We start from the raw sequence: 20,569 nt of genomic DNA, 5'->3' as shown, positions 1-20,569 counted from the left end.
GCCCCACTGTTGACTGAGTCTGCCTTAGTCAATGCAAAGTTGTAATGAGACCATGTCTAGACAGTATTGATCTCCCACCAGAAAAAATAAAAATAAAAAATCAGAGTGTGACTTCTTTTCAAGCTTAGTCCAAATGACTCCTAAAACAGGATCCTTCATTCACACGTTGCCAACACCTTTCCTAACCAAGACATTTTATCAACTAGGCAGCCAAGGACACTTGTAGGTTTCTTTTCAAGGTATATATGAAATTCTTGATATTCAAATAGCAAGTAAGAAAGTTACTTAAGTCTTTTCAAAAATGAAAGTCCATATAAACTGAAAAAAAAAAAAACTCAAATTAATGTAGATCAAATATTTACAGGAGAAATCATTAGATTAAGCCATTGGAAAGAGTCTTACAGTTTAGGAACAGTGAAATAGCCCTATAACCCTGCTGTCCATTCTAGCTGGGAAGACATTGTTCTGCGTAGAAACACCTCTTTAAATTGTTTGGGATGCTACTATAAAAATTTAGGATTCCCCACTAATCTGATCTCCAGACTGGTCAGATCTCCCGAAGCAGAATTTACCCTAGAGGCACCAAAGATTTGCATTTAAGTGCTCTGTGCTCAGGCATTCCAAAACCAGTCTGAGCATCATATCTACCCCTAGAAAGGCAGGAAGGAAGGGAACATGTTTTAAAATACATGTAGGAATGGAGCTGTAATCTCTCCAGACAATACAAGCGTAAACTAAGATTGGAAACTTTAAGCTAAAAGGGGGGAACCAGAGAGAATCCCCTCCGACTTGAGGCCAGAAATGGAGTCATGACTGTGAAGTATTTTGGTGGTTCCAGAAGATGGCAAGTCTTATAAGGTAGATTTTTTGCCTTGCTGAAGGAAAATGAAACAAGCTCCTCATTATGTTGGAGTGATATTAAGGTATAAATCTATCCTACAGAAGAATGTTAAATAAGAACACAATCCAGAGAGAGACTTCCACCACCATAAATAGTTCCTCATAAATGCCACCTAGAGTCAAAATTATCATTTCTATGTTCTAACCTAAATAGGCTTGCAAGTCTTGGAAATACTTTGTCCTCTAAAGCAGCCAGAAGAACGTTCCTTCAGTCTACGACTTCTTATCATGCTAGATTTTGAAACTTTTTTGAGCATTCACTCCTCAAACTGAAAAATCACAAAGCTAATACAGTAACACCTGGAAAACTAGAAACCTTATCTATCGATAGCACAGGCTGCTTCTCCAAATGGACTTTGCATAATTTCTTTCAAGCTTAGTAAAAACCCTACATTTGTCTGAAATGAATAGAAGGGAAGTCAATCATGAACTTCCTTTTCTCTGTGTTAATGAAAGACACAAGCACATCATGATAAGAAAAGAGAATGACACTGGCTCTCTTCTCACCCAAGAAACATTACAGTGCAAAACACCATTATGCCTTGCAGAAAAGAAAAAGTTAGGACACACAACTGAGGCATATTTCCATACCATAAAGTTAATTTCCAGGCTACCTCAATCCTAACACACTAATGTTAAGGCAAGCACATATGTATAATTCCTAGTTATCAAAAGGGAGAGATCATGATTAAAAAAAAAAATCTTGGATATATATTTAAAAGGCGTTCAACTTATTTTAAAATAAGGCAAGAGCAGCTATGATTTAAGATAATTGTATTGGAGAAACCTAACTCTCTCTAAGGAAATAAACACCTTAAAAATAACAAAGATATGCTATAGCATATGGTAAAATCTTATTCAACCATCCTGATTTCATCAAATGTTAAATTAGCCAAATATAATAGGAGAAATTTCTCTCTATTGATTAGGCGATTGATTCAAAATATTCATGAACTTAGTAGAAATATAAGCAGTAAGTTCCAGCAACAAGAAATAAATCACATACACCCTCAAAAATGAATAAAGGCATTTTATGCAATCTGGAGGGAAAAAAAATTAGGTATTTCATAAAATCATTGACTCCAGGGCAGGAAAAACCCTATGTACATAAGCCAGAGAATTTTTATTCCTACTTCCAGAGTTATGAGAGCACAAAGATGAATCCTATTTCTTAAGACTTTCCCAGAACATGATTCAACACATTGTCTATTTTAAAAAACGTTTTCTGCCATTTAATGTCATGTGATATTTTTTTCCCAATGACTAACCAAATATGCCTCACTGTTACATAAATCAGTTCTTTCTCAACTCCGCAAGGAAAGACAGAGAGCTAGTACTTGCCATCTTCTCTTATAAAAATCACACTTCAGCCTTTTCTTTTCAAATGTGATTAATCGTATCTCTGACTGTCTTCCAAGCTTAGCTGAGATTTTTCTGAATCCTTCAAAATCAGTACATTTTCTGGATGAATATGAAGAAAAGAAAGTTTTGCCATTTCTCTTAATTTATTTCTGAATTCAGCTTGGTCTTCATTAATGCTACATAGCTGCTTTATTATTCAATATCCTCTGTGACCCCTGATCATTCTGCCCTGAGGGTGCATATTTGCTAACTATATTACAATATTGTGATCCGTTGGATTTTCTCTGGAATTCTGCTCTCCAGTTGCCCTAAATTAATGGATTCCATTCTTTTTGGCTTCTACTTCCCCTATTTATTAAATTTGCTCTGAAAATGAAGCTTATTTTCAAAGGAATTCATAATTCTTTATTTGCAGCTTGGTATTAACAATGAATTTCATAAGCATTGTATTTAATCAAGTTTTAAATGTACTAAAGGCAAATTTCGCTGAATGTTACGTGTTCCGAGCTTTACATTCTCTTCAGAAAAGAAATCTGCTTTCCTTGGCCTTCTCCTTTACCCACTTTCTAAGAGTAGTTTTTTTTGTTTGTTTGTTTTGTTTTTTAATGATGAATTGTGTGAATGATAACAAAGGCCGAACTGGAAAACTGAGATGAAAATAAGAGGAGGGGAAAAGTCAGACTGAAGACTTAACAGAAATAGTATAGCTATTTGAGAGTAAAGCGGTGAAAAAAGACAATCTGGCTTTTTAGAATGCAAAGTGAGAGATCAGTGGAATAAAAGAATGGAAGGGGGTTTTGAGAAGAGTTGCCATGTGCAAGGAATAAAATAATTTCCAAAGTTCCTTGAGAGACATGAGTAAAATTTAGAATTATTTTTCAACTATTCATCATCTGCTATGCTGTCTTAAGACTGAACCACATGGGACCCCAGCACTTATTTAGGTTACACAAATATCCTCCAATGCTTACATTAATTCATTTATATCTGGACTTTGGTTTCATTTAAGTATTATAAACATATACCAGAAACAAAAGTGTTTATCCTAGAAATGCTCAAGAGCTCTCCATCAGCTTTAAATGAAGTTCTGTTGGTTAATTCACAGGTCAGTGTTCGGAATAACCCCAAAGACTACTCGAATAATTAATAAATTTATACAAAAACATACTGAAAATACAAGTATTTATCTATTAATGCCAAATGCACAAAAGACACACTGTGAGGCAATGGTTGCCATATATTAATGCAGTTTTAAACTACTAGCAAAATAAAATATAAGAGGGATATGAAAGAATAGCCTTATATGGTAAGCCTGTTGCATAAAATTTTTAAGAAAGTGATAAGCAACTATGGTTTTGTTGCTTTCCTATACAAATCTCTCCCCAAAATGTAGACATAACCTCAACTGAAATACAGGGGTTCTGTGTGTCTTTTTTAGTTAAGTTATATTATTAAAAATCAATACAGTACAACAGTCTACACAGGTATACCTCTGAGATATTGTGGCTTAGGTTCTCAACCACAGCAATAACGCTAATATTGCACCAAAGCAAGTCACACAAATTTTTTGGTTTCCCAGTACAAAAAGTTATGTTTACACCACAATGTAGTATATTAAGTGTGCAATAAATCAGGCTATTTTTAAAAAAACACTATACATATGTAAGTATATGTAACTTTCAATATGTAACAAGGCAGTATCTATAAAACACAACAAAGCAAATGCAATAAAATAGGTGTATGTGTGTTATTCTCAAGAAAGTATATAAAATAAAAGAAGAACCTGAAACTAAATTAAAGTTTACCACCCTTCACACAAAGGGTGTGAAGCTATATTATATATTTACAAAGATACATTATATATTTGTAAATTAAACTTGTCACCAATAAAGATGTACCACATAGCATGGGTATGTGTGAAAGAGAATGAGGATTCAGAGACAAATACATATACATCGTAAATGAAAGCCCTAAGGCATTCCCAAGAATCTTAACAGCCTGTACACAGATATAGTAAAGTCATATATTAAGGGAGGGGACTTGAGTTTTAACACCAGAGTCAAAGGCTCTGCTTATAGTCATACTTAACTTTGAAAATCATTTAAACCACCTATAAGGTACAAGTTACATTGCTCTGTGTATTCAAGCATGACAGTAAATGTTTGAGACAAACCACTGAACTAGGCTAAAAAAAGGGAAGCAAGCAAAGTCCACCTACAGACACCTGGGTATTCAAATTACCTTGTCTTGAAGGAAATAGCAAAAAGATTCACCGATGAATCTTTACGACATAGCTGATGAAGTTATGAACCTTCCAATACGGCTTATCCCATGTTTTAGTATGAAAGTCATATAACTTTAAGACATTAATAGATTTTTGTCTTTTGTCACTGTTAAGATTAAATAAGGTAACATATACAAAACCACCAGACTCAGGGCCAGACAAGGAGCAGATAGTCAAAAAAGATGCTGCATTTTAATCTAAGTTTTATTTCACAAACACACTACTCTTTGAAATCTTGTGGAGAAGAACATGGTAACTGCTTTTCTTGCTAAGTTACTGTTGCCAGTTGCAGACCCCACAAACAGCTATCATCTGCATACTTTAGGCATGGAGATCTTACACTTGCGCTGGCTTCTAAGTGAGCATTAAGGTGAATCCACTGCACACAGAAGCACTTCTTTATGCCTGCATCACTCACATCTCAGGAGACTGGCTCCCTGTGGAATGGGTTTTCCCTTTCCAAAGCCGTAACACAGCACATGAGTCTCAAACCACAGGGCTACCAAAGAAGGAGAGTTCATTTCTTTTCCTATCAACTCTACCAGGAGAGCATATGAACCCATGAAATCCATTTATTCTTATCTTTAATATTGTATAACCATTGTCCCTTTCACCAGCACTTCGTTATAATGGGATGTCACAAAAATCTGGAAATGAGAATTTTTTTCCCTCCCTTCTCCTTCTCTACCGCCATTTTTTCTTTTCTTCCATCTTTCTTTCCCTGAAATTTCTGCCTATGATAAAATCACAGCAAGAAGTCAAGTCACAGGGTTCTCCTATTAGTCGACATTTCTGTGATACACTAATTTTCTTGGTACTCATATGAACTCCTTCCAGGGTGCTCCTTTGTGGGAATAAGGTATGCCAAATAAAATAGAGAACTTGAGGCACAATTTTACCTTGACATATAGAGAGAATATTTTTCTCCTGGACTTATGGGGTAACGTGACTCAGACACTTTCCCTCTTTTCCCTAGCTTCCATTTCCTACTTATGGCTGCATACCATCACCACCATCATCATAAATTTATTACAGAGTGCCCAAGGCTGTAGCCTCTAGGTAGCTCCCAAATGATCTAATCCAGACATCATTGTCTTCACCTCCCCTTTGGCACGAACTTATTTTCCATTCCTCTTCCTTATTGAAATCTGCTTCTGATTATTTTTCATTAGATGTTATAGCTTTCTTTTCTTTCCCTTAAGTTGAATCTCTTTTATTTCTTTCTTTCATCTCCATGCCCTCCTGGACCCTAAGCACAGTTCCTCTGCATGTACAGGGGTTTACATCTCCAAATTTAGAAACTGTTGAGAACTTTACTACCAAGGCAACTGTTAGCAATATTAACTAAAAGAAGAATTGAAACTTCTGCAGTGCCACGGCTACACGTCAAGGATCTCAGCTCTAACCTTTATCACCTTGCAAGATGACAATCAGAATTACAGTACATTCTTTCAGCTCAGGCCAAATTTCCAAAGATGAGTACTCTTCAACCCCCAGTTCCAAGTGGGCTGCTTTAGAAAATTGGATATCCACAGTTTGTAGACAGACAGGGGTTCCAATCCAGCCTCTGGCATTTAATTTGGGTATAAACTTGAGTGAACCATTTGACCTTTCTGAGTTTCAATTTCCTTCACTGAAAAATGAGAACATAAACATCTAACTAATGAGACTGTTGTGAGGACAAAATGAGATAATCTTTGCAAAATACACACAATGTCTGACACATGGTAAGCATTCAAACTTGGTAGCTATTACCTTTATTCTTAAGAGTTAAAATGTTGAATCAGATGAATTTTTCTTCATAGAAGTTCACAAAACTGATCCTGGAGGAGACACTAATACATTATTTTAGAGACCCCAGTCCCAAATACCATCCAGTCCAGTGTTTTCACACTTGGAAAGTTGCTAAATATTTTTTAATCAAAATTAAAAATTGAGAACAAACAGAGGAACCAAGAAAAAAATAGATAGCCAGTCATACATCTCAACATATCATTAAGAGTCTCTATTCTCAGAACATACATCTCTTTTTAAAATATATTTACTACAGCTATCCATGGAGACAGAATATTTTTATCACCAGCTGCAAAACTGTCTCCTGAAAAAGAAAACTGTGTAATTATAACTAGAGCAGACTTCACACGTTAACCTTTGATATAAGGGAAGAACAAAAAGCAGACACTAAGCAAGAGGCTGGGAAGGAGAGGGAGAGAAGAAGAGCAGGCAAGAGAGAAGAAAGATAGGGAGAGACAATGAGAATGAATGCAAAAGGGTTTGATGACAGTTACTATCTGGCTTAAGCCCTTCTATGCACCAGCAGACAGGATGATCATACCATTTATGATTGCTGTCAGTTCTCTCCATGGAAACAGGCTGAACAATTGGACACCCAAGACCTCTCAACACGAAGACAGTAAAACAGACAATTTCCTACAGGACTTTTGCCTAAATTTTATATATATATACATATATATAAAATATGTATATTACATATTTAATTATTATGATTCAAGAAATAAAGCTAAATATCCAAACTCAATGAAATTATCTAACTGGTACCGATTCAACACAGTAAGGTTTTTACTCTGGAAGATGAGTAAAATATTTTAGAGCCTAAGAATGGAAAATTCTTTGATTGAGCCTCATCTGTAAAAAGAGCAGTTTGATCTACTTTTGAATCAAATAGACCTGCTTTTAGGCACACCTATTTCTGCCTCCTGCTTGTTGGGCAAGTTATACATCTTTTATGTGCTTGACTTTCTTATACCTAGAAGTGATAAGAAAATAACTGTAACGGGTAGAGATTAAGCCTGCCACTCTTTCTCTCTCTTCCTATGTTCCCACATCCCTCAAAAAAGCAAGTCCTAAACCAACTGCCAAATTCAAGCATATTGAGTCTTGCTAATTAAGGGCAGGGTCGCTATATAACACAACTTGGGAAGTCTGATTGCTCAGGGAAGGCTCACCACTTCCTTCTCTCCCTCCCGCCTTCTTTTCGACTTTAAGCAGTAGTATCCATGAGCTACAGTTACGTCCAGAGCACTAGCTCTTGTCTTCAGCACTTTTATTCTTCCCCACTCCTTCAACTCAGAAGTCTTCTTTTTCTTTTTTGGCTGTGCTTTCTCTAGTTGCAGTGGGTGATGGCTACTCCTCCTTGTGGTGTGTGAGCTTCTCATTGCAGTGGCTTCTCTTCTTGTGGAGCACAGGCTCCACACACATGGGCTTCAGTAGCTGCTGCTCACAGGTTCTAGAGTGCAGGCTCAGTAGTTGTAGTATATGGGTTTAGTTGCTCCATGGCATGTGGAATCTTCCCAGACCAGAGATCGAACCCGAGTGCTCCGTATGCATGGGCAGGTGGATTCTTATCCACTGCTCTACCAAAGAAGTCCCCCACCCCACCCCACCCCATTCAGAATTCATTTGAGAGAACTCTTTAGGAAGAAGGTCGAGGAAGTTCCACTTAAAGCCAGCCTGCTCTTCAATGCTCTTCAATGGAAGAGGGCCTTTGATTTTGTTCTTCCTTCTCTCTGGAATGTTTTGCATCTTTAAATCATGGACATTTACATCATTCAGGTCTTAATTCAAATCTTATTTCTTCAGAGAGGCCTTCCCTGACCGCCCCCCCCAATCTAAAGCAGCATCCTCACCACCACCAAATCACTCTATTATATTCATCTTTTACAGTGTTAATAGCTCTCATCACATTTCATCACTTTGGTCATCCATTTGTTTGCCGCCCATCCATACCTCCTTCCCAAACTTACCTATTAGAAGATTGATCCAAGAAAGCATGGATCCTGTTTGTCTTGTTTGTCCAGAGTCAGATGCCTATCAAGCGGGTAGGTTTTCAATAAATCATGGCTGTCATCACCCTTTCCTCTCAGGCTTGCTCCTGCCACAGACTATGCCCAACCAAATCCAGCGAAATCTTTTGAAAGCTCTTTTCCTCAGCTGACCCAGGATGTAAGCGCATATACCACGGGCTTTGCCAATTTTAGACTGAGTGTCTCTATCCTATACATTTTTCCCCTCTAATCAGAATTTATATAACCTAGTCTTTATTGTGGCTTCCCAGGTGGCACTAGTGGTAAAGAACTTCCCTGTCAATGCAAGAGACATAAGAGACATGGGTTCAATCCTTGGATTGGGAAAATCCCCTGGAGGAAGGCAGGGCAACCCACTCCAGTATTCTTGTCTGAAGAATCCTATGAACAGAAAAGTCTCATGGGCTACAGTCCATAGGGTCACAAAGAGTTGGACATGACTGAAGCAACTTAGCACGCACACATTCTTTATTTGAATACCATCTTATTCCATTTACCTTATTTGTACTTTCTGAAAAGATCTTTTTAATGTGGACCACTTTAAAAGTCTTTATTGAATTTGTTACCACATTGCTTCAGTTTAACATTGTTGGTCTTTTGGCTGCAAGGCCTGTGGGGTCTTAGCTCCCTAAAGAGGGACTGAACCTGCACACACTCCCTCCCCCCACATCAGAAGGCAAAGTCCTGACCATTGGAGCACCAAGGAAATCCTCTTTATTTGTACTTCTTATTTAAACCCACACAAAGGCACAGCTTAGCGAATGCCCCATTAAGCCTAGAAGACAGTGGCTGGTGCCTTTCTTACCTACAGCAATGGTTCTAAAGAAGCCTTTCTACATCTCTGCCCTCGAACCCCATAGTACATGCACACTGTGGAAAGCCTGAACTTGCATTCCCGATAACCTCTAGCAGGAAGTAAGTGGAAATGCTCTTTAGAAGGAACAAAGCTAAAACATGTTCCTGAAAATGATGCCAGTTAACATTTCCTCTTAAAAAAGCCACAGTCACCACAGTATCAAAGATAGCTCAGTGGCATCTTATATCAGGGATTGTTTTTAATTTGAAGCTTAGAGAGTTTCTTGGAAATCTCTTAAATTCTCCACATGCACACAAATATGACACAGCTTCTCAGGAGGTTCAATAGAGGTTTTCTTCTAGAATAGAAAGGATAGCAGTTTCTTCAGTTGTAGATCAGATGAAGTCATTGGTGTCAGTTTACTGGCTATATATATTTTCTAATGCATAACAGAATATGTCAATACTGGAATACACTCAGCACTGAGATGCTCGCACTAGGAGACTCAGGAGGATAAGACTGACTCCTAGCTCCCATCTCACATTGACAAGAAGCATGTATTCATTGAGGGGAAATGTCGAGCAGAATGATCCATATCGCTTAAATCAGTACTTCTTACTGTCTTCTTTTTTGCCAATTCTGCATAAGTAAGTTGGCAAAATTTCTATACACACAAGATGCAACTCCATCCTATTCAAGGCCACTCATCTTTGCATCATGATGTCTCTGTGTTAAAGATCAAAAAGTACTAACCCTAAAGGACTTTATCACATCACCTGAACCCATTTCATAGACAAAGAATGTTGACAGTATACTCACGAAAGGACCCTAAAGAAATATCCTTACAAGTTAAAATTTTAAAACAAGCAGTAATCTACTATGGTATAGTAGCTAACTTACAATAGTTTGTACTTATCTTTCTTGGAAGTAGGCTTAATAGAAAACCTAAAAAAAAAAAAAAAAGTGAAACTCCACATTTCCATAAGGGTTGTGATGGCTAATTTTATATATCTACTTGACTGTGTCACAGGATATCCAGATATTTGAAAGTGAAAGTGTTAGTCATTCAATCACGTCTGACTCTGCAACTCCATGGGTCTGTAGCTCTCCAGGCTCTTCTGTCCATGAATTCTCCAGGCAAGAATACGGAAAAGGGTTGCCATTCCCTTCTCCAGGGGATCTTCCTGACGCAGGGATGGAACCTGGGTCTCCTGTGTTGCAGACAGATTCTTTACTGCCTGAGACTGTCCTCCCCTATCCGGTATTTGGCCAAACATTACTCTGGATGTTTCTGTGAGGGTATTTCGGATGAGTTTAACATTTAAATTGATAGACTGGGTAAAGCAGATTGCTCTCCCCCAATGTGGGTGTGTCTCATCCAATCAACTGAAGGTCTGAATAAAACAAAAGACTGGCCTTTCCCTAAATAAGAGGGAATTCCTCCTGCTTGACTGGCTTCCAGCTAGTTTAATGCTGCCTTTGGACTCAAACCAAAACATTGATTCTTCCTGGGTTGTGAGCCTGCTGGCCTTTGGACTGGAAGGGCAGTATTAGCTGTAATGATTTTTAGGCCTTTAAGATTGGATTTATACCATTGGCTCTGCTGGGTCTCCAGTTTGCTGACTGCAGATCTTGGGGCTTCTCAGTCCCTCTAAATGTATGACCGCCCCCCACCCCCACCCAAATGTGTGAGTATACCCTGTGTGTATGTATGTATCCTACAGTTCTGCTTCTCTGGAGACCTGACTAAAACGAGTGTTAGACTCAAACCCAAAGACTAATAACTTTTGTTTTTAGCCATCTGGCACTTCACAGCATGTCTCTTCATGAACTATGTAAAATTTTTTCATGAGCTAACATATGGCACTCCATCACTCACTGTAGAACACTGTAAGTGCTTAAAACTTTTTATATTATTAAAATGTAAAATACCAAGTAAGGATATAGCAAGACTAACCTGGGACAAGCTTTTAGTGATGCCAAATACAAGGCAATCTTGAATATAAAGAAGTACTCCATTTTCTCAAAGAGAAGTCTAAAAATGTTCAAAAGGGAAACGGCCAACATGTACATGTAAACTTTCAGGTATATATATATATATATAAATACTTCAAACATTTACTTATACTTTTCATTTCATTAATTTAATTGGAATTTTAAAAACACATTTTATTCAAGCTCAGGCAAGATTATCTTCAGCATATAGGAGCTGCCTTTTCACTCCTCTAATAGACTGTTCTAGAAGATATCTTATTCTCCTTGTATGAGACAAGGCACTCCTTGAATCATGTGTGAGCATGTCTCTGGAAGCTGTCTCTAAAGGCACCAATACCCATTTCTATAAGCAACTTCTTCCTTTCAGTAAAAATTCATCCTCCTACAGGTAGGTGCTATTTTAATGTCCATGTTACACCCATCTCCTGTATTGCTTTTTAAAGTGATATTCAAATCTCTTTAAAACAATATCCAATATTTTCAATTGTGAATTCACAACCCCCAGTATCATGACTAACTCTGTTATTTAACTTCTTTGCTCCTTTTGTACTGACCCCAGCAGATGACCTTCACAAGCACCCAAAAGAAACATTGAGTGAGACCATTTCAATCCATCCTGACTTCCCAAAGAATCACTTGAAAGACCCACATAGAAAGCAACGTTGTCTCTTCTAAGGGATGATAAATTTGGAAGGAAGCAAACTTCACCTTTGTACTTGAGGACATGTGAGGTATTTTAGCACACTTCAGACTTTAAGATAAAACACCAGTTTATTTAATGACTATTTTGATAATATGCTTTATTTCATGTTTTATCTATTCATCCACAAGTTAGTAAACCTGAGCTTTCTGAAAAACATTTTTTTCTTTTCTCATTATAAACACGATCAATATAGGCTTATTTTTCCTTTAGTGTTCATTGGCCATGTATTTATCTGCTCAGTTTACAAACAAGTATCTGATTTTCCCCCAAATTTGTTAAACATCTTCTCTTCAATATCCTCAATAACACAACAAAGACATCTCTATATTTACCTATATCTAGAAAGGTTAAGGCAATAGCTCAAGATTGCTTTTGTGCCAGGAAACTAGGGAGGCAGTCATCTCATTTGCTTCCATTTCCTCGTCCCTGGAAGTTCCCACTATATATAATCTTCCTCTTAGATCTTACTTTTGTAAGTTTATGACTATAACCTCTTAATGCAAATGTGATAGAAGTGTTCTTTCTTTGATAGTAGAACTCAAATTCTGATGGACAACAGTGTTCCTACCTTTAGGGGATGGATAATGATTGATCTAAGCCAATCATAGTGATGCCATTTTCTTTTGCTATTGATTGATGTTTATAGTAGATATGTGACCTAGCTCTAACCAATGAGGAGAAATAAACTGGAGTTTCCCTGAAAGATCTTCATTCTGGATAAAAAGCCAGAGTTGCATGAGGAGAGAGGCTCTTTTTACCTGCCTCTTTTTTATTTTTTTGGAAATGGTCATGTAAAAATTTTGTTTGGAGCTATGGCAGCCATCTTTTGACCATGAGGCAAAAAGCTAAAAGATGAAAGATTCTGAGAATGAAAGAGACTGGCTTTTAGTGACATCACTGGGTTACCAAATCAACCCTATGACCCTCTACCTCCTTTATTCTTTTAAACACATAAATATCATAGATTACTTTACTATTACTTGAGTATTTTGTTACTTGTAACTGAAAGCATTTATAACCCACACATCACCCTAACATCAACTTCCATTTGTTATGGAGCAAAAGTAACTATATTTATTGTTTTATCCCTGTGGTATCCTTTAAAGTCCTATACTCAGTAGTGTATCCTCCACAGCCTAAAGGGATATATGTTCTCCTCTCTCCAGCCCCCAGAAACTCTTCTTATAAGACTGACAAGATGAATGAGCTAGCAAGTGAAACCAAACCAAAAGAAATAAAAACAAGCAAGAGAGGCAAAGAATCATGTAAACATCCGTGCTAGGGAATGTGAGGGTATAAACTTAGAGGCTTATTATTTAGGAGGAAAATGCATCACTTCTGCTTAGATGAATGAAATTAAGTTGTAATCATGATGGTGTGTCAGAGTTATTTGATGAAAAGAAACAAGACATTGTTCTCAACATTTATTTTGGCAGACGGTATGGAGGTGGGTGGGCTTCCCTGGTAGCTCAGAGGGCTTCCCAAGTGGTGCTAGTGGTAAAGAACCTGCCTGTTGATTCAGGAGACACAAGAGACATGGGTGATCCCTGGGTCGGGAAGATCCCCTGGAGTAGGAAATGGCAACCCACTCCAATATTCTTGCCAGGAGAATCCCATGGGCAGAGGAGCCTGGCGGGCTACAGTCCATGGGTTGCAAAGAGTTGGGCACAACTGAAGCGATTTAGCACACACATGGAGGTGGGCAGGGAAACACAGAAGAAATATCTCCACTTTATATTTCTCCAGCTGTTGTGACTGGACTAATGATAAAATTTGCACAAAACAGATTAATAGGAGAAAAACAAATTTTGATTCGTGTATATGGAGGTCCCATAGAAATGAAACCAAAGAAGTGGCCAATGCAGGCAATCTTTATACTTTTTAGACAAAGAAACAACAAATTTGTGAGGAATTGACAGGGCAAAGGAACTCAGACTTTGCATGTTCAATCACTGAAGAATCTAAACAGAGTTTGGGCTTGGGGTAGTAAATTAAAGAAGTAACAAAGATTGTTTACATAGGCTTCTCAGCCCCAAATTACCTGTCTTGGGTAATAAGGGTATCCTTCTACCTCCAGATGCAGAAAGTGCACCTTTTACATGAAATATTTATTTCCTGCTTGTTCAGGGAGACAGAAAAGAGGACCAAAGTTGGCCATTTCTTAAGTAACTTTAATTCAAAATAATTAATGTGCCATAGAGGCACATTTTGGGGTAGCCTATCTTGGACTCCAACAACCACACTGGAAAAGGTTCAGAGGTCATCACCTGAAATGGTGATGCCTTCAAGACAGACAAGTTTGCTTCAGAGTTGGCAGAGATTGGATGCATGGTGACAGAGCTAATGTCTTTAAAATGACAAAAGCACAGATAAAGATATAAACAAGAGCTGACTCACTGATTCCTGGAATAGTAGAATAACAACCCTATTGCAAGACCTCAACTCAGCTCTCAGGTTCCAGTGTTCATCAGTTTAACCCCTTCTCCCTGCTACAGCCACACATCCAAATATTTGCATGTTCCTCCTCTACCTAAAGATTTTTAATAACCCATCACTGCATTTCTGATAAAAACCCAAAACCTTACAAGATCTGCAAGGTCTTCCAAGATCTGCCCCTTCCTGCCTCCCTAGCTTTACTTCCCTCTACGTTGCCTTCTCTGTGATCTGCACTCCCCCCTGCCATCATCCTTCAGTGCAGAGATCCCACGACACTTTCCCAGGCCCCAAAATAGCACAGCATACTGAACATCCTCTTCATTCATCTGAGGTCTCCTCAAACACGGCTTCGGAGGTTATATACCATTTTAATGAAGAGGTTATCCCTAACTATGTTCTACTCTGAAACCAGTATGGTATGCTTCCCATAGCACTCTATTCTTCTCCCTTAATAATACTCATCACTTGTGAGTAATTTGTTAATAACTTCCTTCTCCTCTAAACTGTAAGATCCACAAAGGCAAGGGCCATGTCTGTTTCCTTTTCTCAGTTCAGTTCAGTTCAGTTCAGTCACTCAGTTGTGTCCAACTCTTTGTGACCCCATGGACCACAGCACACCAGGCTTCCCTGTCCATCACCAACTCCTGGAGTCTACCCAAACACATGTCCATTGAGTCGGTGATGCAATCCAACCACCCCATCCTCTTTTGTTCCCTTCTCCTCCTGCCTGCAATCTTTCTCAGCATTAGGGTCTTTTCAAATGAGTCAGCTCTTTGCATCAGGTGGCCAAAGTATAGGAGTTTCAGCTTCAACATTAGTCCTTCCAATGAACATTCAGGACTGATCTCCTTTAGGATGGATTGGTTGGATCTCCTTGCAGCCCAAGGGACTCTCAAGAGTCTTCTCCATCACCACAGTTCAAAAGCATCAATTCTTCTGCACTCAGCTTCCTTTATGGTGCAACTCTCAACATCCATACATGACTACTGAAAAAAACCACTGACTAGATGAACCTCTGTTGGCAAAGTAATGTCTCTGATTTTTAATATGCTGTCTAGGTTGGTCATAACTTTGCTTGCAAGGAGTAAGTGTCTTTTAATCTCATGGCTGCACTCACCATCTGCAATGATTTTGGAGCCCTGGAAAATAAAGTCAGCCACTGTTTCCCCATCTATTTCCCATGAAGTGATGGGACCAGATGCCATGATCTTAATTTTCTGCATGTTGAGCTTTAAGCCAACTTTTTCACTGTCCTCTTTCACTTTCATCAAGAGGCTCTTTAGTTCTTCTTCACTCTCTGCCATAAGGGTGGTGTCAACTGCATATCTGAGGTTATTGATATTTCTCCCAGCAATCTTGATTCCAGCCTGTGCTTCATCCAGCCCAGTGTTTCTCATGATGTACTCTGCATGTAAGTTAAATAAGCAGGGTGACAATATACAGCCTTGACGTACTCCTTTTCCTATTTGGAACCAGTCTGTTTTTCCAGGCCCAGTTCTAACTGTTCTTTTCTCAGTTTCTGGCATATGCCTGTGTGCATGCTAAGTCGCTGCAGTCATGTCCAACTCTTTGTGATCCCATGGACTATAGCCTACCAGGCTACTCTGTCCATGGGATTTACCAGCAAGAATACTGGTGTGTATTGAAAAAGATGTACAACTTGAGAGTTGCAAATTAAGTTTCATTTGGGGCAAAATGAGGATGGTAGCCCGGGAGGCAGCATCTCAGGCAGCTCTGAGAGACTGCTCCATAGTGGCAGTGTGGAAAGGTGAATACATAAGGTTATGGTGATGGGGGAGTTCAATACCAGGAAGCACTCATTTTACAAAAGGTTTTTGTTAGTTATGAAGCTCTGATGTCACCATGAAGGAATCTAGTGCTTCTCTAAATATGAGGAGATGCAAGAATTGAGATCATAAACTCTGTTCCTAAAAACATCCAACTATCTAAAGACCTGTTCCACCAAATTCCCTGGAGCACAGAGTGCCTCATTGCACCCTGAAATCCCACAGGGGTTGTTGGTGGGCAACAGCTATAGCAGCATAGGGTTCAATCTCCTTAGAGGCAGATGGCAAATGTCTTTGTTGTTCAGTTGTTAGCAGTGCTCTTGGTAAGTGCCAATTTGCAGTCGACACTGGAATGGGTTGCAGTTTCCTACTTTAGGGGATCTTCCTGACGCAGGGATCGAAATGGCGTCTTCTGCAACTCCTGTATTGCAGGTAGATTCTTTACCCTCTGAGCCATCAGGGAAGCCCTAGCCAGTTGTAATTTACTATTGTACTGATATCATCTTGGGGTGGGAGAAGGGCTTTGAGCAACTGAAAGACACATATGAAAAACAGACTTACAATACACTAATAATAACAGAAAAAAAAATCTATTAAGGATGGTTTTAATGATCGGGTCATACCTTTTACTCTTTTAGTTAGACAACAAGGAAAAATTAGTGTCCTTCCTAACATGCTCTGTGGTTCTATACAACTGAGTTTAGAGCACAAGCTAAGGAGTCAGATATCTCTTTCATAAGAAAATAGAGAGAAAGGCAGGGTTCCACAGAGGAGGAGACAAGAAAGAACATGATTTTTTTTAAATGATAAAAACTGTTAAGCATAAAGATTAGAAGTTCAACTGTAATGGCACAAAATAGAGAATTCATTGAGAATTTTGGGCTATTACATTCAAAGCAGAAGTTGATAATGAAGGCAGCAGCATACAGAACCACCACATCTATGACCAGCTTTCAGACCCTGAAAAGTCTTTTAGAACATTCCAGGAAACTGCTGCAGTTTTATTCCAAAGGAAGATTCTGAACTCTGATCACATTTCTTACCTACTCACATCGCTTTGTCTACCAGGGTGGCCTTTCTGAAGCAAGGGCTTCTATTCTCTCTTCCATGTAGATCCATGACAATAAAACTTTTCAGACCCTGCAAAGTCAATTAGGACATTCCAGGAAACTGCTGCATTTTATTCTAAAGGAAAATTCTGAACTCTCTTCACATCTCTTACCCACTCACATCACTCTGTCTACCAGTGTGGCCTTTGTGAAGCAAGGGTTTCTATTCTCTCTTCCTTCTTACTCCATGAGAGTAAAACCCAAAGTGCCTTCTACCCCTAAGAGGAAGCTTTGGTGAGTGTCTTATAATAACTGTTACATATGACACAAGGCCTGCCATTAATGTGAGCCGGACAAGAATAAATTACCTAAATAAGAGAGAAATAGCCATTCACTTCAAGGAAGTTTCACTTTCTTGAAAGTCGACAGCATTGAAACCATTTAGAGTTCGCTGTCAAGATTCCTAGTAATGCTCATTACCTCGGCCAGCAGTCCCCCTGGACTACCGAAGACTTATGTGAAATATATAATCATGGGCTGCAATGCCTAAGTGCAACAGGATGATTTAAAAGCACTACGATAGCCTTCACCCGTGATATTCATCTCTTCCTGTCTATTCTTTTGTGATCCAGACAAAAACTTGGAAAGCAATCTGTATATTGATATTCCCTGAAAAGGATTTCAACAGCTCTTTAGGAAATACTTTTTAAGCAGTTTCAGTTTTACGTATAAGCCTTGAACATTCTGTATTTATTGTACTTATGGGTATAGTTTCAATTTCATAAAAATTAAACCCAAGTAAGAGTAGCATTCAATTCCTACTCTAACTAGAGTATCAAGTAATGGTTAAACACATGTACTTTGGAATGAGATAGGCTTGGGTTCACCTCTGGGTTCCCCATACATTTTGCATGAATCACACAAGGTATTCAACATACTCAAGCCTGAGGTACACCATCTGATAAATTATATCATACATGCCTAACATAGAGAAACTTTTAAAATGTTTGATATTATAGTAATTAATGTTGTTACTGTTGCCATTATCATTATCATTTTCTGGTAGAAAGCACTAGTAGCCAACCAGGCACACAGCTAGAACACACTTACCAGCTCTGATACAGCTGAGTGGGTTCAAGTGAGTGAGTTCTAAATAATGGCATATGGAAGAAATGATGCATACCTCTTCATGGATGAAGCCACAGAAATCTTTCAGGTTCTCTCCTTTACTCTTTCTCAACAACCCTGATGGCTACTGATTGAAGTAAGAGCTGCAAGATGGAAGGAATCTGGATCCTACTCAAGTCTCAGAGGAGAGCCACCCTCCAGAAACATTTGTAATAGATTCTGAAGGAGTAGGAAATTAAGTTTTTCTGTTAAGTTATTGATATTTGATGTTGTTCACTAAGGCAATTAGCTTACCTAATCAGTTCTCAGGTAAGCTTACCTAATCAGTTCTCAGGTTGTACACTACTAATATTTTATACTATATCAATTATTTGTTGTGGGGGCGGTCCTGTGTCTTATAGGGTATCTAGCAGTATCCTTGGCCTCTACCAACTTGATGCCAGTGGTACCTTCTCCCTTAACTGTGACAGTCGAAAAAGTCTCTAAACATTGCCAAGTGTCACCTAGTGTTCACCTTGTTTGAAAAGCCTGGGCTACCTTAACCAAAACATCATCATTATTGTTGTCATCATCATAATCAGCATTACTGAGAGTCTAATCCCTTACAACCTTCTTATAATCATGATTCCTAAGCTCCAAATAGGTCCAGCATATTTTCTTTTATGAGGAAAAGTCAAATGACACCAAAACACAAAAGAAGATAAAGGTTCAGGTGGTAAACCCTGAGTTCCAAAGGACCAAAGAACAAAGTTAAAACCAAAGCAAATATAATCTTTATTTAAAGTTCATTTGATCATTTTGGTAACCTACAACCAAATTATTTTCTTAAAAAAAGAAAACTAAACACACAGCCAGAGGCAGTTCAGTGTTTAACAAACATTATTAGATAGGCACTGTGCTAGTCATAAACTGGTAAATAAAACAGATACAATCCCTGATCTCATTGAGGTGAAAGACAGATAAAAATATGGTAAATGTTTCTAACAGTTTCAGCTCAGTCATTAATTGAGCACTGTGACAGGCAGAATTCTAATGATGTTCCAGCAAGATTCTTGCCTCTGGTGATTCAATCAAACTTTAATCTAGGTGCTGCTGTGAACGGATTTTTCAAATGTAATTACGGTTACTAGTCAGTTGGCTTTGACACTAGGAGATTACCCTGGATTATCTGAGTTTATCCAGTGTAGTCACATGCAGCTTTAAAAGCTAAATGGAAAGTGGAAAATTCAGTCAAAGAGAGTAGCAGAAGTGGAAGCAGAAGCAATACAGCGCATAGTGGGCTTCTCTGGTATCTCAGACAGTAAACAATCTGCCTGCAATGTGGGAGACCTGGGTTCGATCCCTGGGTTGGGAAGATCCCCTGAAGAAGGGCATGGCAACCCACTCCAGTATTTGCCTGGAGAATTCTATGAACAGAGGAACCTGGTAAGCTACAGTCCATATGGTCACAGAGTCAGACATAAACAAAGCGACTTAGCACACACAACATCACGTTTACATAAATCTCAAAAAAGTATAAAAATAAATACAAGGGAGCACAGAATAAAATCACAGCTAACATCTTTTGAGTACTTGTCTCACTCATCTTTACAAAAAGACTCTGAGGTAGAATCCTGACCATTCCCATTTTGCAAATGAGGACACTGAGGCACAAGCAGGCGAAGAACCAAACCCAAATCATAGTAAGTGGTGAAGCTGGGATTTTAACACAGGTAGTCTAACTCCAGAGCCTTTGCTTTTATACACTTCACTGGGCTCTCTTTCAATTCAGAAGAGTGGGTAGGCTCTCAAGAAGGGCTGAGATTTGGAATGGGTAGCTTTATCAAGGAGAGAAGAAGGGGTCAGGAGAAAAAAACACAGCATCACAAAAACCAGAGACTTAGGAAGAACATGCATGGTGTGGCATATCTAGGGAACAAAGGTGGAACTTGTATCAGGATGAAGGAGAGCTGATAGCAGATGAAGCTAAAGCGTAAGTCGTTCTGACTTCACAGTCTTGGACCAATCAGTTATTCAATTTCATCCTGTAGCAATCAAAAGAACCTATTCAAGAGCATGAAAAGGCAAATAATTTCCATTAACTTACATATGATTTCTAACATTGTTATTAGTGGATATTAGCAGATAACATCAGACACCCAATATATAGCCCTGAAATGTAACAATATTTTTTAATACAACTTGGAAAAAACCTTTGAAAATATAGTAAAACCTTAAATGATTCTATTGAGTCCAAGAAAACTAGGACAAAGTACAGATGCAAGTAGGAATCCAGCTCTATCTGCCATCCAGAAAGCTTTTCACA

At 38.5% G+C, this 20,569-nt stretch overlaps 1 protein-coding gene across 4 annotated transcripts in view; it reads right to left on the bottom strand.

The window, feature by feature from the left end:
- Window positions 1-20,569, bottom strand: part of FHIT (fragile histidine triad diadenosine triphosphatase) — a 1,485,355-nt gene that overhangs the window by 1,080,267 nt on the left and 384,519 nt on the right. The gene's annotated exons all lie outside the window — the stretch shown is intronic.

Source organism: Muntiacus reevesi, chromosome 4, assembly GCF_963930625.1.
Source record: "Muntiacus reevesi chromosome 4, mMunRee1.1, whole genome shotgun sequence".
In the NCBI taxonomy this organism is placed as follows: Eukaryota; Metazoa; Chordata; class Mammalia; order Artiodactyla; family Cervidae; genus Muntiacus; species Muntiacus reevesi.
The sequence above is the reverse complement of the archived record's forward strand: the minus strand, read 5'-3'. Positions and strand labels throughout refer to the sequence as shown.